We start from the raw sequence: 24,660 nt of genomic DNA on the forward strand, positions 1-24,660 counted from the left end.
CTCTAGGTGTTTTATGGAAACAAAGAATACTCTTACATAACATATTGCAATCATTAAAATCAAGAAATTGACATTGATAAAAAATACTGTTACTTAATCTACAGGTGCTCCAAACCATTATAAGTGTCTACATTGTTCCAATAATGTCCTTAAGGACAGATGAAAATCCAAGATCATGCCTTCATTGTTATGTCTCTTTAGACCATCTTAATCTGAAATAGTTTGTGCCTTTTTCATCACATTGGTATCTCTGAAGAGTACAGGCCAATTATTTCATAAAATAACCATCAATCTGAATGTGTCTAAAATTCGCTATGATTAGAGAAAACAACATTTTAGAAAAACAAGTGTTAGTTTGTACATGTTTGGCAGGAATATCCCAGTCATGTCCTATTATGTCCTTTTCCATTATTTTTGATGAAGTTGGAGTATGCCATGTTATTCTTATTTAAAGTTCTTATTTTGTTATTTGTAATTAATTAATACTCTGTTATGAGAAAGTTGAGACTGCAAATATTATTCTACTTCTTTTTTCTTCCTTTAGCTTCTTAAATTTTCACTTATTTCAATACCCATTAATGCTTCCCACTTGATTACTATTACTTCCCATCAATTACTATTATTGTGGCTGAGATATGGTTGTTTGCTAATTCTATCCCTAGGTATCGTGCTCTCACTCATCTTTTTTGTCCATAGTTTGGGCTCTACCACTTGAGCCATGCCTCCAGTCCAGTTTTTTTTTTTGCTAGTTGAAAGCAGACAGAGGACACTCAAGCAATGGCAATACCAGGTCAGACTATACTTCACTTATCATTGCCTCACGCATTTCACCTCCCTACATCAGCTAAGAGCATCCCGATGCCCTAGTTTCACAGCCAAGAAAAGTTGGGCCTACCTTCAGAAGAAAATAAAAGCTTCTTTTTTAGATAAGCTTCAACCATAAGTTTTCAGTAAATATCTTTTCTTCCACTCTGCTTTAAGTATCTCTTAACTACAAAATTGCAACTTGGACAAGTGTTGTTTGTAGTGGAGTTTTCTGTTGGTTTCTGCAGCTCACCAGGGTGGAGAAGTACTTGCCATTCAAATACAGTTTGGGGTCATGCAAGCAGGATAACATTCAGGGATGTTTGGTAGGGATTTACAGCCTAGATCGAAAACAGCAGCTTTCGAAAAGATCTCCTACTAAATTACAAAGTCTAGTTCACTTACTATAAAATTCAGCTTAAAAGTCTACCGGCACTACCTGGCAGCTCAATGTATTTTCAGTTTCCCTCCAATACAATGTATACCTATGCTGACCTTAACATATAGAAGATGACTATGCCATTACTCAAGAGAGTTCGATTGCTCCCCACAGCCAAGAAATTAAATTCAATCTGCTTAGCACTTAAGATGTTTCAAAACTCACCCAGGAATGAAGCCCTGAGTTCAATACCAAACACCAAAACAAATGAAGTATAAGACAAAAAAATACTACCCAAACTTATCTTTAATATCATAATTCTAACATATACCTTACTGTCTGCCCATCCCAGAATATTCCTCAGTCTTCAGGAATGTGCCTTCCATCTAGAAAGTCCTTCTCCCATTCAACGGAAACCCTTACTGTACCTCAATCCTACCTCTCCAGTTGGTGACCCTCCAAAAGGCTACTTTTTGTATGCAGTCTTGTTCCATTGCTCTAGAACAATCCTAATTCAAATTCAGTATCTTTGCTTCTGCAAGCCTCAGCAGGTACACTCATTCTCTGTCTCTATGTACCTGGAGTGCCTTCCCACACTCCTTTCCCTGGGGAGAATATCTAATTAGACTTTCAGAAATAGAGTGACATCTTTTCTTCTTCCTCTTTCTTTGGAGGAGGTGGGGGGGGGCGTGTGTCCATAATGGGAGATGAATTTAGGCCTGGGCACTGTCCTTGAGCTTTTTTGGTCAAGGCTAGTGCTCTGCCACTTGAGCCACAGCTCTACTTCCAGCTTTGTTCTGGTTAATTGGAGATCAGCTTCTCACTGACTTTCCTGCCCTGTCTGGCTTCCAGAGTACAGGCATGAGCCACTGGTGTCCAGCTGAAAGTTTATCTTGTTGTTCTTTTTAAAAATAAAGTATCCCTATCTCTCACAGTCATCTCAGAAACAACAACAACAACAACAAAACCCAAAACAACAAGAACAAAAAGCACAGAGGGAGTCTGGTGCAGGAGCAGATCTCAGAGGCTTCCATGTTTTTTTTTTTTGGCCAGTCCTGGGCCTTGAACTCAGGGCCTGAGCACTGTCTCTGGCTTCTTTTTGCTCAAGGCTAGCACTCTGCCACTTGAGGCACAGTGCCACTTCTGGCCGTTTTCTGTATATGTGGTGCTGGGGAATCGAACCCAGGGCTTCATGTATATGAGGCAAGCGCTCTTGCCACTAGGCTATATCCCCAGCCCCGCTTCCATGTTTTATATAAGGATTTTTGAACTTTGTTTTACTTGAGATTCAGTTTATAAAAATCAATATAAACTTACTCTGAATTTTCTCAATCAGTTTTTTTTTTTAAATTTTCATGGCATGAGAGTCTATAAGGAAGATTTGAGAAGCTACATGTGCGAGCGGGTTTACAACCCAGACCATCTGATGCGTTTGCTCTGAAAGGCCGGCTATGACATGAGGAATATAGAGCATGTTCTCAATGCAGCAGGTCCTAGTAGGAGTTCTAAGAGTAGGGAAAGACAAGGGTGGATTTACACGTGGGAGAGCACTCCTCAGCAGCTCTGCTGGATGGCATGTACAGGGACTAGCTTGGAGGCAGGGAATCAAGGTAGACATATCAAGGTCATCCAGGTCAGAGGTGAGGAGGCCAGGATTCAAGCAAAACAGACAAGGAACAATTTCTGATCAGGAGAGATTAAGGAACTAAGGGAGTAGAATTGGGAGGAATGTGTCTTGGGCAACTGATAAAGTCACGCTCTGCTCTCCCAGACCCTGTACCATAAAAACCCAAAAAAGCAGGATAAATGGGGATTGGGGATTGGAGAGAGGCAAGGAAAGGCAAAGATAATGAGAGATAATGAGCTCAGTGGTAAATCTGACAGGCCTAGGGGACATCGAAGCATAAAAGTCAATGAAGTTATAAGTTGAGATGGATGGAGCCATGAAGCTATACATCCAGTGTACATGGCACTTCAAAAACAAGTAGCTTCTCTGTAATTTTCTCATGAGCCCCATTCCAAGGTATTCCACTGAAATACCTAAAAATGTATTTCTGCATTTTTCAAGAAGAAAGCTACTTCGTTCTTGTCATTAGAGATAAGTATTCATTTCTTTCAAAATGGATTTCCTAACAATTTTTTTTCACCTTGTCCCTTCTCCTTCAAAATGCTATCTGGGTGAAGATGACCCTCTTAGAGCTAGCTGTCCTATGGTCTCTGTGGATGTGTCCCCTGGAGCACTGGCCTTGAGGAATGTGCCTGTGACACCAGTGGGCCTCAGTGTTCTTGGATGTGGGTTTGCATCTTCCCTTGGGCGCTTTGCACTTTGCCCTTGTTTCCATTGACCTCCATGTTTGGTGGCCTCCTCAGCTACCCACAGGTCTGCACTGGGCTGCCAGGCTGCAGAAAGCTCCCTTGAATCCACATTGATGGGAAGATGGAGGGCTGTGTAGAAGGGAATTCTCCATCCAGTGCTCCACATGTGAGCATATGACCGGCAGCAGTGATCCAGCTGCATATGTGGCATAGTTTCTTCCAGCAGGGATTTTCTATTACTTTTGAAACACAATAGACAAGGTCTCTCTAGAAGGCTTGTGAACTCCACCAACATCATGCCTTCGCATCTCATGTTAGTCCTTTTCTAGGGCTAGCCGTATCTAACCTGCTATTCCCCCCACCTCTACTTTTCTTCCTCTCTTCTTTTCTTCTTCTATCATTCTCTCCCTCTTCCCATGAAACTTTCCTCTCCCCTTATATCTTACCTAGATACAACCCGTATTCACCTCCTCTCAAGGTGTTGTTCTTCCAGATTGGACAGGAAGTATAGAATGTAAAACAAACTTACCCATAAAGGAAGATAGCCCAGGAGATAGTTCAGAACTTTACATCTCCTTATCGTCCTATGGATAACTCTGTAAGTGATTTGGTCCCTATTTCACAGATGAGGAAAGAGAGACTCAATGGGGCTTAGGAAATTCCCACTCTTGCAGAGCAGTATGAGAAATGAGATCAGACATAAGCCAGGCACCAATGTGGAGGTTCATTCCTATAATCCTAGCTACTCAGAAGGCTGAGGTAGGGAGGATTATGATTCATGGCCAGTCCAGGCAAATAAAAAGCTTATGAGACTCCTTGACCAATAGCTGGGTGTGAAACACCATGCACCTGCCATCCTAGCTACATAGGAAGTGTAAAGAACTGGATTTAAATCAAGGCACACAAGCCAGAAGCATTACCTTATCCTAAAAGTAAGCAGTAGAAAAAGAGGTGGAAGTATGGCTCGGGGTAGAACACCAGCCTGGCAAGTGCAAGGTCCCAACTTTAAGTCCTAGTACCCACTGCCTTACGTAAGAAACTGTAACCCCTCTGTACATCACTTTAACAATAAAGAATTAATTGGGGCTGGGGATATAGCCTAGTGGCAAGAGTGCCTGCCTCGGATACATGAGGCCCTAGGTTCGATTCCCCAGCACCACATATACAGAAAACGGCCAGAAGCGGCGCTGTGGCTCAAGTGGCAGAGTGCTAGCCTTGAGCGGGAAGAAGCCAGGGACAGTGCTCAGGCCCTGAGTCCAAGGCCCAGGACTGGCCAAAAAAAAAAAAAAAAAAAAAAAAAAAGAATTAATTATTCAAAAAGAACCCAAAGTGACTTATTCCCACTGTTTTCAGCTGAGTTTGGTGAGCCACTGGGTGGAACACAGTGGCAATGGAGATGTGGCTCTTCTCTGAACCCGTATGTACAGTAGAAGGAAACATTACAACTTCAGGAGGATTTTATTGCACACTTGTACCTGCCTCTCTCACACTCTCTGCTGTTGCCTACACACACAGTAAAGACAGCCAGTGTCTCATGCTCTGAGCAGTTTAGTGAGCATGAGCTCTCCTCATTTTGTTCTATTAATTGCCACATTGAATGTGTCTATTTCTTTTGTAGTTGTCTCTTCAACTGAAGCCCACCTGCATGCCAGTTCCACTCTACCACTGAGCTAAGTCCCCAGACCATAAGTATCTATTTCTTTTTCCCCCTCTGAATAATTTACTGTGTATCTTATGTGTCTTAGCCTCTCAGCCTGAAAGTTCAGTAAGATCTCACCCGAAATGCTTGTTAATGTCAGTGTATAATTAATGTTGACTCAGAAAGTAGTCCACCAAAATATTTCATTTTTCTAATGCTATTTTCACACACACACACAGACACACACACACACAAACACACACGGTCTCTAAAGTATCTATTCTTGTATAAATTATTTCATGTTTAGGCATTTAGCTGTTTACCAAAGAGAGAAGAAATATTATGCCATATTATTTATTCACTTTACACATTTTATCCATATCTAACTCCTAAATATCAGGACCAAAGATAATACAGGCATAGGATTTAACATTACACAGGTTTGGTTGTACTTAAAGCTTCCATTGAACAATTAGGAGGTTAAGAAACGTACTTCTAGCCGGGTGCTGGTGGCTCACACCTGTAATCCTAGCTACTCAGGAGGCTGAGATCTGAGGATTGAGGTTCCAAGCCAGCCCCAGCAGGAAAGTCCATGAGAATCTTATCTCCAATTAACCATCAGAAAATTGGAAGTTGCACTGTGGCTCAATGGCAGAGCTCAGGGACAGTGACCAGGCCCAGAGTTCAAGCCCCACAACTTACAAAAGCAAAAAAACAAACAAACAAAAAATGAAATACACTTCTTATGGTGCTCATTAAAATTTCCTTTGAATGTTGCTCTAAAAATAATTGGCTAAGTTGCTGTTTTCACTCCAATAGATATGATTCAATTTTTCTCAACTATGGCAATATCAGTAACAGATTGGGATAGCTAAATCAGACTCACCCAGTGAATTGAAGCCAAGATAGACATGATTGCTTAATAACCCAGGCTCCACTCCCAGACCAGTGAGAGAAGGGATCTGCCACAATGTCTTCATCATCTTGTCATGAGAGGTGACAGCATTTACTTAAGAAAGACACTGTACTATGCCATTTCTCCACCTCACTCACCTTCTACAGTGACCTAAATAATTATAAAATTACTAGTATCTTCAATTTCTTGAACAGAAATACAAATTCTGGACTAAGAGACATGTTTTGCTTTCTTCTGGTTAATCCCTTTGTAAACATACCATCCAGTGTCACCCAACACGGGTTAGAGTATCAGAGCACCTGCAAGCTGAAAATTTAATCTTTACATGAATATATAGATGTTGTCATATTCACAAGTCATTTACTAATGGCAAAGGTATACAGATGGGTAAAAAAATGATTTAATGGCATTTAAGCATACTACAAAGCTATATTCCTGAGCCATACTAGGACCTTGTATAAACGTGTCTGTTTTGCATGTGCTCTGAAATAGATGCCATACTCTTAGTTCAACGACAATGGTGCTGTCAGTATCATCACCTATGCTGAAACAGTGTGGCGTGAGAGTCTGCTGAGTGAATACTGGCCACTAATCCTACAGGCCTAGAGTGAAAGAAAACTGTTCTAGTGTGCCCTGTATGGAAAAGAGGGCCTTTTTTTTTTGTCTGAATCATTAAACTCTGTTGTTAGCACTGTCCCAATTTCAAGGCAGCATTTCCAAAGACTATAATTCACTATCACTTGTATTTTTTAAGTCTGTAGATTTTCAAAGATACCAACAAAGGAATAAATGTTATACAATAACATAGGCCCTGCAAGGAATGATGTGTTCACTAGAAAGAAGTAAGGCAAGGAATAGTAACAACGCTTAAGTAATAATCATTCTCGATTGAACTAGAGGCTAAACCCACACATCATTCAGTAATGTAGTTACTAATCCTGATAAAGCTCACTTATTCATTGGACATTTTCAAGCATTCTCTTTAATCCGATATTGCTAGGAATATCACATTGACATAGACATAGAAGTTGTATAAAAAGAATCTTAGAGACGACAGAGCCTTCAGAATAGAAGAAAGTTCTGTTGTTCGTCTTTAAGAAGGAAAGAAGGAAGGAGGGAAGAATAGAGTGGAGAAAGAGAAGGTAGATTTAATAAAGTCAACTAAACAAAATAAAAGCAAATCTCTAGTAACCAAGAAAAACTATTTTGACTCATTCGCAATCTCTGCAATCATGTTCCCAACAAAAATGTATTGAACTTGGTGCCACAAGGATTCAAACATAACCTTGTCGTATGACATTTTATTGTTTAATTAGGAGACCAAGATTATTCAAGGCAAGATTCGATTTAATTGATAAGTGGGTGGTACAAGCAGTAAAGCACTATAGAAAACAACAGAAAGAGTAATCACTGGCGTGTTTTTTCCATAATAAGTACAACACTATGACTAATACTTCTGTCAATAAAAGCAATAATGCCAAGGATTATATGAGTATGAAGAACCAAAGTAGCAAATCTTTAATGTATTAAAACCAATTACACTCTAAACTAAGATCAATGAGTAACAAATTGCAGAGTTGAACTTTTCATTGTGTGAGTTTTCCCTTTCATGGTAAAAAATACAAGGAAATATGGGTGTGAAATGCTGCTTTTCAAATCACAAGCAAAAAATGATGCCTATTACTGAACACAGACTCATTCATTCATTGATTCATTCATTCCCCTACTTACAATCAATAAAACAGCACTGGGCCTTTTATGTATGCTAGTGACACCATAGAGATTAGGACTGAAAAATGTTAAGAGGAAGTTATGGGTATTTCAGACAAGTCCGTTGTGACTGCTGACACATCACTAATCACTCCAGAGCCCAGCCTTCACCCAACCCAAGGAAGCACAGAGATCAGAAAAGGAGGTATAGAGGACACATGGAGAAGCTCTATGCATTGAATCTTGATTTTGAAACATGGGAAGAGACAGGTGGATGGAAGTCATTTCAGGTGAATAAAAAAACAACCTACTAGATTAAATGAGAATGGCCAAGAGACATATGAAAAAGTGCTCTACAACACTGGCCATAAAAGAAATGCAAATCAAAACAACATTGAGATTCCATCTCACTCCAGTAAGAATGTCCTGTATCAAGAAAACTAACAATAATAAATGTTGGAGGGGATGTGGCCAAAAGGGAATCCTACTTCATTGTTGGTGGGAATGTAAACTGGTTCAGCCACTCTGGCAAGCAGTGTGGAGATTCCTCAGAAGGCTAAATGTAGAACTCCCCTATGACCCAGCAGCCCCACTTTTGGGCATCTATCCAAAAGACCACAAACAAGAATACACGAAAGCCACCAGCACAACAATGTTCATCACAGCACAATTTGTCATAGCTAAAATATGGAACCAACCCAGATACCGCTCAGTAGACGAATGGATCAGGAAAATTTGGTACATATACACAATGGAATTCTATGCCTCTATCAGAAATAATGACCTTGTCCCATTTGTAAGGAAATGGAAGGACTTGGAAAAAATTATACTAAGTGAAGTGAGCCAGACCGAAAGAAACATGGACTCTATGGTCTCCCTCATAAGGAATAATTAGCACAGGATTAAGCTTGTCACAGCAGAGGATCACAAGAGCCTAATAGCTATGCCCTTATGAACACATAAGATGATGCTAAGTGAAATGAACTCCATGTTATGGAAACGACTGTTATATCACTGTTGTAATTACTTTCAACATCCCATGTGAAACCGTAGCTTCTATTGTTGATGATCCTCTTGTATCCCGTTCCTGTGGTTGTACTTGCACTATCACTGTATCTTATCTGAGTACATTGGAAACTGTATATACTGGTATTAGAACTAAGAAAATGAAAGGGAATACCAAAATCGAGAGACACAGGGAAAAAAGACAAACGACTACAAAAGCAATACTTGCAAAACTGTTTGGTGTAAACCAACTGAACAACTCATGGGGGGAGAGGGGAAGGGGGAGGGGGGAGATGAAATGAGGGAGGAGATAACAAACTGTACAAGAAATGTACCCAAGGCCTGATGTATGAAACTGTTAACCTCTCTATACATCAGTTTGACAATAAAAAAAAAACTACTAGATTAAATAGAAATTTGCAAAAAAAGAATATTTATAGGGAACATATTCAAGACTTTTCAACACAGAGTATTGTTGGACTTAACTTCAGATATTTAGAATTAGGCTACCAACTTTTCTAAAAGAAAGAGTTTTAAAAGTTAAATGCTATTGACATTTTCTCACCAAATAAATACCTAGAATTGCCTTTTTAATTGACCCTTCAGTCTGATCTAAATATTATTTCCTTTTAAATTTTCTTAGAAAGTTCATTTAAACTTTGAATTTGATATTTCAAAAGTAATATCTTCATATCAAGGTGATGGCTTAAAATATCTCCCAAGAAACAAATAGAAATTCTGATGTAATTTTGGTTAATACAGAAGATACATTGGCATTGGGTTTAAAATATCTAGAAAACAGACTAAGTTGAAGGTATTTGACATTCACTGAGTAGTTTAGCATTGGAAAAAAATGATCTGATTCCATCCATATTGGAGGCAAATCTGAAGTGATGCATTAAGACGCAGCCAAGGACTCTTATGGAGCAACCTGCATGAGGAATACTGAGGTCTCTTGTAAACAAGCAGCACCAACAACTAGCAACATGGATGAGCCTGTGTGGAGCCAAATCCTCATTCAATTTGTAGACAACTTGAGCCCCTCAGGACGTTTTGATTCTATAACTTCTAGAAAGAACCAGAGTCAGAATTGTCTCTGTAAGTCATCCTGGATTCTAAACCTACAAAAATTAAGGGATAGTATATGCTGTTTCTTTCCATTTGTTTTCTATTAATGACTTAGTTTTTAAGCATATTTAGACTGTAAAGATCAAAGGAGAAAAAGTTCAGAGATTTCCCATCCATCCCCACTCTCACAGAAGCCCAGGTAGCTCCATTAACATCTTCCCACAGACAAACCAGGTGGTACATCTGTTGTAATTGATGAACCTACAGGATTCATTCATTGGTGAAACTATGGTCTTCCATCAAAGATTATAGTGTGCAGCTAGGGTTTGCTTTAACGAATATGAGTCTGGATAAATGTCTAATGTAGTCCCAATTATAGTAACACACAGGATATGTGCCCTGTCTTAGAAAATTCTTTGTGGTCTACCTATTGATCTCCCCTCCTGTTGAGCCCTGTCATCCACTGATCTTTTTATTATCTTCAGAAGTTCTAGCATGTCAGTCAGGTGGAATTCCATCGTTCATAGCCTTTCAGGATTCACTTTTTTCTTAAAAAGTAATAAACATTTAAATTCAGATCATGTCTTTTTATCAATTGGCAGAACATTTCATTTTATCCTCATGACTGTTAAATGTCATTGGCTGGCCGAACTATAACATTTTTCACCTACTCAAGGTCATCATGGTGGCTTCCAAGTTTTCACAATTATGAATTAATCTGTAAACATTCGTCTCCAGGTAGTCGAATTTTCAACTCCTTAGGGTAATTACCAAGGTATTTCTAATTTTCTTAAGGCACTGTCTTTCAAGATAGTACATTATACACAATAGATGATATACAATTTGATACAGGTGACAATTTTTTTTTTTACTACTTTATGAGCAACACCAAAACAACACCTAAGCATCATCATAACAATACGTCGATAGAGTTATATCTTCAAGCTACTGTTGATAGAAAATTCACTGTTAATCTTCTTGGTGAGAGGTGCAGTTGCTTGTTTTATGTGACAGATTGAAAAATTCTTTGAATCCCTGCTCAGTTTGTTATTTAATGTCTTGGAAAAACAAATCATCAAAAGTTATTCTTCGTTCACCAAGAAACCCATAATTTTTTATCAACTCAAAATGAACTAAGAATCACAAAGACTACATATTCCCTATGATCAAGTCTCTTCACCCAACTATAAAATTTCACATTTATTGCTGTAATGTTGACATAAACAGTTTGGTTTTGCAATTGCAGCTGTGGGTAAGGATATTCAGCTATGAAAAATCTGCAGACTAAACCAAGTTTACAAGAACAGTGAGATCAGCCATTAACATAGGTATTTTGCATTTTCTCCTGATACAAGATGTATTTTCCCTGTTAAAGGAATGGAATCATTCCTATCTAAGCTTACATAGCTTAACCATTTCTCTTACTTCAATGTTTGTAACCCATAAATAAGCTTTTTAGTTAACTTTACAATACATTAGAATTCACTTTAAATGGCCTACTTATTTGAAAACACTTGATTTAATAAAATATGAAGTTAATCATCTCATTAAAAAATGTAAGATTCACAGCTATTATTTTATTTTGCCACCCTACTTCTTGAGCCACAGCACCACTTCTGACAATTTCTGTTTATGTGGTGCTGAGGAATCAAATCCAGAGCTTTGTACATACAAGGCAAGCACTCTACCACTGAGCCACATTCCCAGCCCCACATTATTTTTTATTACATTAACTTTACAGAATTGTGGGTTTCATTATGAATAGATCATACTTACACATAACGGTGTATTTCAATCATACTCTCTCCATCAACTTATGTTGCCCCTTCCTCCTCCCATTGTGGACCCTTTCTGCTTTCCTTTCTTTTCTATCTAGATAGGAAAACAGAAAGGGTGGTGGTAAAAATGTCACCGAGGAAGTACATCTTTGGTAAGCCAAGTCTAAATATTGCCTACTGATTGAAGCAGATGTGGGAGATGAAGGAAAGACTGGAATAATTTATATATTTTACTCATGGTCTGTTTTGTATGGGAAAAGCACAGAGGAAATGAACTTTCAGAGGGTATTAGACAAAAACAAAGCAGTGTGAGTTCCTTGTCTCCCCCCCGCCCCCCCCCCCCCCCGCCCCATCCCCAACGCTTCTTCCTGAGCTGGTCTTAAATTGATGGCCCATGTTATAACCAATGATAGCTGACATGCAAGAGACTATATTCCTTCTCTATTTCAGTATTGACCAAAAACAGAATATTACTAGGTATAGCTTTTAATAGCATTTTTATAGGAAGGAATGCACACATGTTTAATGTCTCCATTTTTTCTCTTTGTGTCATGGTTTCTTATTCAGAAATAAACATTGCTTCAATAGAGCAGAGTTCTGACCAAAGAATATGAATGTCAGGTAAACATATCACCCAAAATGCTGTATTAAAACTCACTTTTTCAGATACACATATTGCTCAACCCCTTTAGAAAATACTATGTAAACAAAATTATTTTACTAAAGTGAAAACGGAAGCATGTGCTCAGACCCACATGTAAACAGAAATGCCTCACGATTGGAAATAGAAAACCACAGTGTCCTCCTTTGTGCCAAGTAATGTTCTTCTAACGGATTCCAGGTCACCGGAGAGATAGTGTTTAAACCCTTCAAAAGTAAATTATAAGCACAGATGTAGAATAATGGTCTTTATTTATAATGCAGGGATCATCATTCCATTAACTGAGAAAGAACCATTCCCTTTTGTAAGTAGGCTGCTTTCCGCATCTTTTCAATATATCTGACATAAAGCCTATTTCTAATTTATCTTATTAGGACCATAGAGAAACCAAAGTCAAACCACGGCTGTTTGCTCACCACTTCATTCTGTTCTAAATATCTGCCTGGTCAGATCATAGATTCAGATTTCTCAAGGATAACTTGTGAAATATTTTACCTCCAACACAAAGCAACATAAGAGCAATTCAGATAGGTGATAAATGCTGGGGCTCCCTTGAGAGTCAGAGAAGTAGTTAAACTAGCTTTGGAAGACTAGAAATGAGGAAAAGGAAGAGATTAGAGTGTCTTCTTCCTTCTGAGAAACACTCAGAGCTCCAACCCCCAGCATGCATTACTGCACTAAAAATTATTCGCAGCAGCACTTTTAAGCAACAATGAATAATTAGCTACAACACCTTCATCTTTCTAGCTAGGACTATAACCTTTTAATGTTGGTTTCATCCCAGAAACTCCCAGTTAATACAAAGTACAAATTCAATTGTAAGATTAAAGTAATGATCATATATACAGAACTTCAATCAGATCAGACTACAGAGTTTACCAAGTGCCATGGCAAGAATCCCATCAGCTGACCAGTCCTTTTAGCTGGGTGAGGTACCACAGCTGGGAAAGTGGATCACTGGATCATCGAAGGTTCACGGTCTTGTCCATGGCTGGCCAGACAATGTAGAACACTCGGGTCTCCAACGTGTATGGGCTTTCCACGAGATGCAACTTTCTTAACATAAAGAATTTACCTAAAGACTACTTCAAGTGAAAGCTTTCCATATACAGGTGAAGTTTAATCAATTTTCATAATAATCCATGCCTATTACAATAGAGGACAGAAAACATGCACTGTACAGATTTGACAGCAATCGACCACTACTCCCTCGAAACAGAGATCTATCCATTGACCTGTCTTAGATCTAGAGTACAGTAGAACATTGCAATTCCTCCCTGCTAATTCACAAAAGTCAACAATGGAAAACCATTAATGTCCTTATCAATCAAATTTATTATTTCCAGAGAACTGATCTCTTCCTCCACTAACAGCTATGGAAGACAGGAAGAAATCTTATTCATGGTACTTCCTCTTTCTTTACTTTAACACACTGCTCTTGGCTTCACATTAAGATAGCAACAAAAGGGCTGGGGATATGGCCTAGTGGCAAGAGTGCCTGCCTCGGATACACGAGGCCCTAGGTTCGATTCCCCAGCAGCACATATACAGAAAACGGCCAGAAGCGGCGCTGTGGCTCAAGTGCCAGAGTGCTAGCCTTGAGCAGGAAGAAGCCAGGGACAGTGCTCAGGCCCTGAGTCCAAGGCCCAGGACTGGCAAAAAAAAAAAAAAAGATAGCAACAAAAGGCAATGACTCTTACAGAGACTGATTTTTCACATTTTGGTTTGTGGTTTCATGACTGTATGAAATTTACAACCCAATTTCAGCAGTTGTAAGATCACTTTTAGTGCTTGGTAAATGTTCAATACCAACATGTGGGAGAATGAAGCACTGTACAAAAAGAAATTGCTATTAATTGAAAAGAGAAAGAAACTCCGTGCTTTAAAAAAAAAATGTAATTCCTCAAGAAACATTTGCCTGCTATGGAGAAAACGATTAAAATGGCCGAAATGACTCTGGTTTGTTGTTGCTGCTGCCGCTTTTTCATCATGTGTTCCCACAAAGACTTGGAGACACCCTTCCCCAGTTCTGCCTGGCACATGCCACCTTATGGATCTTTGGAGGCCCTCACAGGAGTGTCCCCACAGATGCTACAGGAGTCACTCTGTTTCCCATGCCATTTACATTACAGCTCTGGGACAGTTGTAGTAACTTGGCCTGCACCTAGTCTCTCTAAAGCCCTTCAGGCAAGCTACCAGGCCAGTGTTGAAATCCTGTAGCATTCCCCAGGGCCTCTTAGCGAGCCAAGAAGTCCAAGTAATTTACAGAGCTATGTAGCTGATGCCTGAGGTGTAAAAAGAATGAGGCACTGTAAATTAGTCTCTGACAGTCTTTGGCTCAACCTATGCTTGTTTTTATGTGTATAAGCACGCAGTGGAAATGGTTTTACAAACAGTGTTTCAGCCTGAATATACCTAAAAATCATTCTGATAACCTATATTTCCATCCTTAAAAATAAATTCCTTTTTTGGGGAGAACGTAAATTAGTATAGCCATAATGGAATCTATATAGAGGTTCTGCAAGAACAGAAAAATAGAATTAGAATATGGTTCTGCTATTTCCCTCCTGGGCATACTTCTGAAAGAATGTAAGTCAGCAAAGGATAGACATACCTGCATACCTATGATTCTTTCAGTTCCATTCACAGGAGCTAAACTATTGAATCAGCTTAGGTGGCCATCAACACATGAATGGATAAAGAATATATGTGTATTATTCAACACTATGTCATATACAATCAAAATGTTAAAATGTCATATACAGATCAAAATGTTAAAAAGGACAAGTCAGACTGAAAAAGACAATGTCAAGTGCTCTCTCTCTCATATGGGAAATCTAGGGCATAAGAACTAATGATACCTGAGTAAAATAGGGATGGCTTGGAGAACAGGACCAGTGTAAGGGGGAAAGGGAGAGAAGAGGGAGGAGGGTGATTATGATGAAAGTATTTTATATAAATGCATACAAATATAATAATTAAACATGTACAGTTGGCTAAAATGGTTTTAAAAAGAGGGGAATGAAAAAGAGCAACAGATGGGGTGAATTTGATCAAAGCACATTATATGTATATATGGAAATATCACCATGAAACTCCTTTGGCCAGTGAAGACTTTGGTTCATTTCATGGGGTAGGAGGAATAAAGTCTCTGAATTATATCAAGGAAGAGGCATCACCCCTCCATGCAGCTCTTCTGCTTTTCTATGTGAACCCCACAGAGCTAGCATTGAAGAAAAGGTTTTACTCAATGAGATGGAGCTAACAGGCCTCTGGGGTGTGCGTTCCAACACACTATGTTCACTGTAGCAGCAGTGCACTGAGATATGCCTGGCATGTTCACAAGGGACAGGTGCACAAGCTGTCTTTAGGGAGTGTACTGATAGGCTAAGAAGACTTCCTTCTTATGAGTTAGGTTTCATATACATAGAAGAGAGCCTCCACTGTTTATGCAACAAATCATTATAATGGCCATTATATAAGTAATGGCTTCATAATCTTGATTTTGGCTTATTCTGAAATATACATCTCATTGAGAAAGTGATCCAATATTCAGGGTCTTGTAGGTGCAACAGACCATGGAGATTGAGTAAACAGTCAGCAATAACTACACTTAGTTCTGTCAGGAAGGAAACAAGTCTGGCTGGCAAAAGGGAGGTGACATTATGTAAGTGTCCTGAGCATATGCTAAGCAAACCTTAGATCTGATGTATTTTTATGTATTTTCTACATATAATTCCATATAATTTTAATATCAGACCTAAGAAGTAAGAATGACCATTTTTGGGTTAGGATGAAGAAACAAAAGCTGAGAGAAAAAGCAGTTTCTAAGCCCAAAAGACAAAGGAAGCCAAGGCTCAGAGAGAAAGATGACACAAGGATTTGACATCAGGTCCAGAACCTGGACCTCCAGATCTCTGGCTCCAAAGACAGGATTTTCCAACTACTTTTTGTGGCCTCCCAATGGTTTGTGTAGCTCCTTCTTGTGCTTCAACTGTGCTGTGATTACTGCTTATCAGGCAATAGCCAGAAACACTATGGGCTTCTCAACTCATTAAATCCTCAGGAGGGCATCATGAAAGAGAGAATTTTATTTCACTTGTTTAAAGAGTTGTTTTCACAACCAGAGAAGACTCCAGAGCCAATCCTTTAAGATCTGTATTGTTTTGAATCTCCATGATTAAAGACAGCAAAGCAGACTGGGAACTAAACTCATAACTGTCATGACTTCAACTGAAATGATCTTTTGACCAATAGTACTTTTTCTCACAAATTAGAATCTAAGTAAAGCTGAGATAATGAAGACATGTCTCCAGAAAATAGAAAAGTCTTACTTCTGTTCCTCTCGAAAGAAGGGATATATGATATGGTAGAGAACATACATTTTACACACACATGTACACACACACATGCATAGATAAGGAACTATTATTGTAATTATGAGAAACATAATCCTTCTTATAAAAAAGGTCAGAATCTATGGTGTTGGCTTTCCTAACATACACATAAATGCAATGACTTGCACAAAAATTGGGGGGGGGAGTAGGATAACAGAATATAATAATATTGGGTTTTTAAAAACATCCTGAACTCTCATCCTCTCTCCTTATTGTTTTGATTGACCCAAGCAAAGAATGAGTCACTCTACAGATAGGCTGAGAACATGACTAATGCTTTCCTGTGACATTAAACAATAGCCTGGAAAAAGCAAATTCATTCTAGCACAGAATTGTAATGTACTAGATGGTTCCACTTACTTTCTGAGTGAATGGATTTTCTATACTGTGCTCCCCAAGTCCTGTGTACCCACATTCACCCTGCTTTCAGCTCCTGGCCCTAACTGCTTCTGAAGTTTCACAAGCTCATAGTCCTTCTAAGAGAATTTGACTGTGCAATGAGAATTCTGGATATGTTCAAGATAAAAACATAAATTTTATTGGTAAAAATTTAGGGGTTAGTTAGGGGGGTGGTGGTGAGAAATTTGAATCATACTATAGCTCTCAGCCTGGAGAATAAGGCATAAATGTACACACGTACAGTCACAGAATCCGGGAGCTCAGTCTCTCTTGAAAGGACAGGCATATCTCTCCCAGTTAGGTGCTAAGAAAACTGGGGGCAACATTGATCCCCCTGGGGTCTACTCCAATAGTGTGAGCAAAACTAGGCAAAACGGTTCCTCCTCTCTCATCTTCGTGTTTTCACTGATTAATTTTGCATGTGAAAGTTCTTTGGATTTGTTACCTATTGTGTGGTTTACTTACTACTATTATGAGTAAGTTTCCTGTATCTTCTTGCAAGCTTTTCAATTCCTCTAACTTCCACATTCCCTCGCTTTTAGCCAACGACCTCTTTACTGAAAAAAAAAAAAAACCAGAAACCATAACACTTCGCTTACCTCATCAACTTACATCACCAAATTACAAACTATAAGGGGTCTCCACCCGTCTCCACCTTTTCTTGTAATAACTGGTGCCTCCCATGTTCTGAACTCATTCTACAGATTTCTTCTCCCTTTCCACTCTAGAATTCCCCATCTTTAAAATACTGTTCCTTTTAATCTCATAATCTCTTCTGGCTTCCACCCAACTTCTCAACACTCCTCTGGAGTTGGAGATGAAGAATAGCCAATCGATGCTTATTCTCCACTCATCATCCTTCACCTCACTCTAGTCATGCTCCAACCTTTACCCCTCCACCAACTCTTGCTATCTTAATCTTGCTAAATCTACTGTGTGTGGTCGCATTCCTAAACTATCAGCCATCTCAAGATCATGAGAACATCAGCCACTACCTTTCTTTCTTTCTTTCTTTCTTTCTTTCTTTCTTTCTTTTTCTTTCTTTCTTTCTTTCTTTCTTTCTTTCTTTCTTCTCTTTCTTTCTTTCTTTCTTTCTTTCTTTCCCTCCCTCCCTCCCTCCCTCCCTCCCTCCTCCTCCCTCCCTCCCTCCCTCTCTCCCTCCCTCTCTCTCTCTCTCTCTCTCTCTCTCTCTCTCTCTCTCTCTCTGTCTGTTTTTGCCAGTCCTGGGGCTTGGGACTCAGGGCCTGAGCACTGTCCCTGGCTTCTTTTTGTTCAAGGCTAGCACTCTACCTCTTGAGCCACTGCGTCACTTCTGGCTTTTTTTCTGATTATGTGGTGCTGAGGAATCGAACCGAGGGCTTCATGCATGCTAGGCAAGCACTTCACTGCTAAGCCACATTCCCAACCACCAGCCACCGCCTTTCATAATATCTTGTCTTTCTGGGTCAGCCTATCAGCAAAGCTTATTTTCTTTCAGGCTCATAGCCTCCCTCCTTCCCCCCTTTCTCCCTGCCGCTGTCTTCCAGTTGCAGTTCTTGGCTTTTCCTCTACTAACTCAATTGTGAATAACGGAATCTTTTGGGAACAAGTCTTGCCTCCTTCTTTTTCACTGTGTGACCGATCACCTTCCTAGTTTGTCTCATTCAATATAACTTTTAGATAAAAAAAATTGCGAAATTTACATCGAAACTTTAAGATCATATATTCAAAGACATACTTGAGATATTTGCATATCTAATTACCTTTGCCAACATTGAACTCTTCCCTTTCTCTACTCAAAACTTTCCTTTCTGCCTAGAAAATAGGATTGCCATTTATCAAGTTGCCGAAGACAAAAATTCTGCTTTTCTCTTTATCAACTTTATCTTATCATTTACCTGCCAGTTCCTGACAAATGACTACTGTATCCAGGGTTTTTTGGTTGTTGTTTTTTTGTCTAATTTTTCTCCAACTGTAGTCATGATATTGTCTTTTGTTAGAGGAGGTGGTATAGGGTTTTAAACTCAGGACCTTGCACTTGCTAAGCAAGTATTCTACTGTTTAAACCATGTCTCCAGTCCTTTTTGGTTCTGTTTTTCAGATAGGGTCTTAAACTCTTGCCTACAGCCAGCCTCATTGTCAATATACCTGTCTCTGCTTCTTGCATAGCTAGTATTATAGAAGTGAACCATCATACAAGCTTGATTTTTGAGATGGGATCTTATTATATTTTTTCCAGGCTGGCTTCAAACCATGATCCTCCTGTCTCTACTTCCCAAGTAGTCAGGATTACAGACACAAGATGCTATGCCTAGCCCCATGACATCATCTCTTACATGGACAAATGTTAATAGTCTCCTAACTGGATTCCTTATTGCCATTTTATCACTCCAGTCCATACTACCAAGTGATACTCTTAAAGCATACATCAAGTCTTCTGTGCTCTTTTTTAAAGCCGTTGAGTAGATTTTCACTAATTTGACAACATGATTAAAACTTCTAAATATGTCCATAAATCTCTGCATTATCCGGCATCTGCCTAGTTTTCTAACCTCTCTCACAGTTCACAGCATGCTCACTGGATTGGTGTACCTCTGGCTACTCAATGCAGGGCAGTATTTCATACCTCATAGTTCTTTTTCCATGTGGGATTTTGTGGCTTGAGATCTCCCAGCTGGAGACCTCCACTGTACTGTTCACTCCATTCATTTCTAGTTCAGCTGAACTATTACATCCTCAGACTGTCACTAAATACCTAACTTAATCCCAGCTAGAAAGTTTAGAATTCTTCCCTTGCAGTACCACTCATTTATTTTTGTTTGTTCTCCCTTTATTAGAGTAGCATCTTCATGAGAGTAAGAGCTAGATTTGTATTTGCTCAATGTTTTATACCCAGTACTGGGCACAGTCCACCAAGGAAATACTCCCCACATGTGTTATGTTTTTTAAAAAACATTTTGCTGATTAGTCCGTCTTACTCAAGCGCACAGGCCTGTCAACCTTCACCTCCTACCTGGAGGGAGAAGAACAAACTCCTGCTTTCAGTCATAGTACACTTTGCCATTCATACTTAAAATTCCTATTTAAGCATCTGTTTCCTCTCACACTGCCACTGACTACCTCAGGCACAGAGTTAAAAGAAAGAAAACAAAAAGGAAGGGGAGGAGAGGGAGAGGAAGGAGGGAAAAGAAGAAAGATGAAAACTTTTAGTTGAAGCACATTTGGTATGTAAGAAATATTCTCACCATTACACTTTAAAATTTGGTCTATAAAACACCCTCTACAGAAAAACCTATCATCTCTGTAATGAATACATGCATATGCAATCTCCATTACTGTTAGTGTTTGGAAAGGCCAAATATACAGCTCCAATCTGCAGGAGGGAGCATCCTACCAACTCCAAGATCATATTTATCTCTTCACAGTTCACACTTGAAATGGAATCAGTGCTATTGATATATGAGGAGATAAAACTGTGAGTTAGCTCTATTAGTTTTGGAGATGATTCCACAGCCTCTCCTTTGAAGCCATAAGTCATTTAATACTCCCCAAGTGGTCCAAGGGAATTAATACATTTTTCAGATATGTCTAAATGTATTCCCTAGGGCATTACTTAAGCAATTGTAGAACCTGGTATTAAGTTCTAAATCTCCTGTTGTTAGTAGGGTGAAGTTTTCTGTAGAATGCTCATTGCAAAGACAATAATTACAGTCTAAAACAAATTGTGAAACATTATCTGAAAAATAACTAAAGCAAAAAGGGCTGAGGTCATGGCTCTTGTCTAGCAAAATTAGAGAATCTGAGCTTAAACTCCTTTACTGCCAGAATTTTTTTTAAATGAGGGAAAGAAAATTCAAAACTGAAAACAATCCAAAGGTTGAAACTTTTTGAGCACTGATGGGACTCTACCATGAGTGGAAAATTCCACACTTGGCCTTATTTGACTGGTCGACCTATACCAGGTTTGTCTAAATCCTCTGTTCTTACTGTAAACCGAATTGTACTGCCTTTCTTAAGGACAGAACATTCTTCAGTGGGGCCTACTGTACTTCTAGGGTAAATTCCAGATATTTACAAGGGTGGCCAATTTAGAAGAAAAAAATCCCAACCATCCCCTCTAAAACCCCTAGATACATTTTTCATGCTTAAACATCACCCTCCTTCATTAGGGAATCCAACTGCCTGCTTAAAACATCCCCACAAATAGTCCTGTGAAGGAAAATGCTTCTGTCATTGTCAAAATGCATCCCAAACTCCTCCTTGAGAACAAGCTGCTTCAGCCATGTAAGAGTTCTGGACTGCCAATGCACACAAAAATAGCTGCCTAATGCCTCTTACTTATTCATCCCTGGGCTAGGCATTTGTTTGGTATGGGAAAAATCAAAGATTAGACAAGGTGGTACACCTGTACAATTGGCTGTTGGAGATGCCAAAGCATCAGGGCTTTGGCACTGAGAAAAGGTGGAGAGAATGGAAAGAGGAGGAAGAGCTACCTATGCAGTGCCCAAGGTAGCGGCAGTTTCTTTACCCTTTAGCTGATGTGATAAGCAGCATTCGCATAATCAAGTACATCTAAGAGGCCATAAATCAAATAAATGGACAAACTGTTTTTACTTTTGTGATTTTTTTCCATTTTATTTTCTAAATGCAAGAAGGAGGGAAATGAAGTATGTTTTACTAAAATGGGTAGACTACAAAATTATAAAATCTGCTGGAGAAGATCTGTGCCCTATTTCCAAAAAGTGAAGGAAATTTCTTATATAAATGATTGAGTAATTTGTTTAAAGCCATCATCTTAAAGCAACAGGAAGGCATTTAAAATTAAGTAAAAGAATGATTCTGTAGGTTCCCTCCGAGTTTTCTCAAAGCTAGTTCTCCTAGTAACACTGGAGCTGGATGCATGAGCTTGTCTGTTTGACAGAACTGAAACACAAGGAACTCAATTGTAAGTAGAGCTGGAGTTGAACCCAGGCAGTCTTGACAGTAGGTTGGATCTGTATTCTTAACATAATTCCTGAATCTTACTCGTAAAGCTGCTAGCCACACATACCACTATGATTAAAGCTGAAATGCAAGATAATAATAGATGATATTTAAGAGAACTAAAGTGTCAGTCACTATGCTAAGCATTTTCCATGCATGATGCATAGGAGCCACCCAGAATCCTACTTTAGGGAGCTCCATGATCATCAATCAAAGATGAAGACATGGCTTAAGAGTACCATAATGCCAGTTGCCTGGGTTATCCAGAGCTATTAGCCGGGTTGGCAGCTGAGCCCTGGTCTCTGGTTCGAAGTCTATTCTCCATATGGAGTTGTAGCAAGGAAGAAGAAAAGCTAAAATGATATCTATATGCTTCTGATTCACCTTCCATGAAAATATGTATTGTTAGTGACTAGCTTTATGAAATTACATGAGCTAACTGACAAGTGCCAGCCTCTCAATAAGTATTTGTTGAATAAAGTCACCTTACTTAGACTCGGGAATCATGGCTGACAACAAGTCATAGAAAGAAGAGAAATAAACCTTGTTTGTCTACTTAAAAGAAAGTACTTGTCCAGTGTGTTAGCTCAGACAAAACTATTTCTGTACAATAGAAAACATGTTTGTATCTCCACTCATTCAAGCTCTCTGGTGGTAAATGTTTTCATATGTTCCAAATGCTTATTCATCTTTCCACACCATTTTTCTCAGTGTGGAGTCAGTGATACTCTGTAGCAAAGTGAGGGCTCATATCATTCAGCTGTGATAGCCCATAATTTCTAAAATAGCAGGAGGAAAATCATATCCCAGTGAGATGCAGGAGATGGACAGTAAAAGGAAATGAGGTCCAAAAACTACTTTGTGAAAGAGTTACTGGGAATTTTTGAGATTTTTCTAGAAAAAGACTTCCTATTTCTTCAAGGGAAAAGTGAATTCTTACGTTGGTTATATGTAAGTAGATGTTTGTATTAACATGAATTAGAAAAAAAAGAACTTGGAATTTGAGATAGGACTACAAAACAAAACCAACACAAAAGCGCAGAAAGTTCTTTCTTGTTGTCAGAAATTCCTGACACACTGACTCCTTAAAAACATTATAATGTTTACAAGAAGAGTTATTTTAGAAGCACTGTTAAAAAAAACTTCACTTAAAAAATAGATCAGCACTGCAGGGAATTAAAATAATACCTGTACTGTATTAGAAACACAGACTTGTGCTAAAAAGCAGTCTCAAACATTGGCAGATGATTTGCAAGTATTCTGACAATGTGCCTTAGGAAAGCATATAATCTGGGATCACCATGCAAGCCAGCTGTAAACAAGATGAGGTAATTCCAATTTTTCAGCACTTTGGCACAGATTATTTACACAATTCCTCATGAGCTAACTAATTGATAGCATATGCTCACATTTTTTTCCCTCAAAAGAATGTGAGTGGTCACCAAGAAGCTTTGCCAAATACACAACAAATAACTTAAGAAATTACTCTCCCCCCTGCAGAGACTAAATCAGCATAACTTCCAAGAGAGCAGAGACCTCTGTTTCTGTTTCTAAAAATAGGAAGAGAGATACTAATACAGACCATATGCCCATTAAGACTGTGGGTGAGATAAAAGCGCACACTCATTTAGCCATTCAGCAAATATCCAAGTCTGTACAAGGAATGTTCTATACTGTGGAAAAAAGATTGTTAGTTCTAGTCCTTGTACAAACTTAAGGTATAGAAGAATAAATGAAGCAAGTCCTTATTTTAAGTTATTATACCCAGAATGCTAAAGTAACCCTCAATACCCATGTGCTCACAATATAATCTCTTTCCCTGAATGTGGGTAGGACCCATGAAAATGAGATATAATTCCCATGGGTAGGTTAAAAATATGGCTAGGTTAAAAATATGGCAAGGTTAAAAACACATAAATTTGTGGATATAATTAAGGTTCCCTAATCCGTTGACATTGAGGTCATCAAAAATGAACCAAATCAGATGAGCTCTTTAAGACAGGGTCTATGTCTAGTTAAGAAACCAGATACTGTCTTGTGGGTCTTGAAGCAAGCAACTGTTAGCTGAGAGAGAAGGTTATTGGCAGGGAGAGTGAGTGGCTGGTTGCTGAGATCAGCAATCTTTTTTTTTTTTTTTTTTTTTTTTGCCAGTCCTGGGCCTTGGACTCAGGGCCTGAGCACTGTCCCTGGCTTCTTCCCGCTCAAGGCTAGCACTCTGCCACTTGAGCCACAGCGCCGCTTCTGGCCGTTTTCTGTATATGTGGTGCTGGGGAATCGAACCTAGGGCCTCGTGTATCCGAGGCAGGCACTCTTGCCACTAGGCTATATCCCCAGCCCAAGAGATCAGCAATCTTAACAGCTGAGTTCTGCCAACAAATAGTGAGCTTTGGAGAAGGACTTCCTGCCCCGCTGGGCCTGCAATCCCTGCGGAGACCTTGCGCTTCCTCTGACAGAGGAGCCAGTAGAATCCAGCCTGCTCTGAGCCACTGAAACAGGGAGATAATTAAGTGAGTTGCTTCAAGCTGCTAAATTTGTGATCATTCATTATGCCAAGATTTAAACCAATATATGTCTTTGTAAGCTAAAAGTCCATAGGAAAAATGATGTCTACTTATTTCTGAGAGAA

General features: G+C 39.1%; 1 protein-coding gene across 2 annotated transcripts in view; it reads right to left on the reverse strand.

The window, feature by feature from the left end:
• Nucleotides 1-24,660, reverse strand: part of Pdgfd (platelet derived growth factor D) — a 172,028-nt gene that overhangs the window by 108,543 nt on the left and 38,825 nt on the right. The window lies entirely within an intron of this gene.

The sequence above is a fragment of the Perognathus longimembris genome, chromosome 3 (genome assembly GCF_023159225.1).
Source record: "Perognathus longimembris pacificus isolate PPM17 chromosome 3, ASM2315922v1, whole genome shotgun sequence".
Classification (NCBI taxonomy): Eukaryota; Metazoa; Chordata; class Mammalia; order Rodentia; family Heteromyidae; genus Perognathus; species Perognathus longimembris.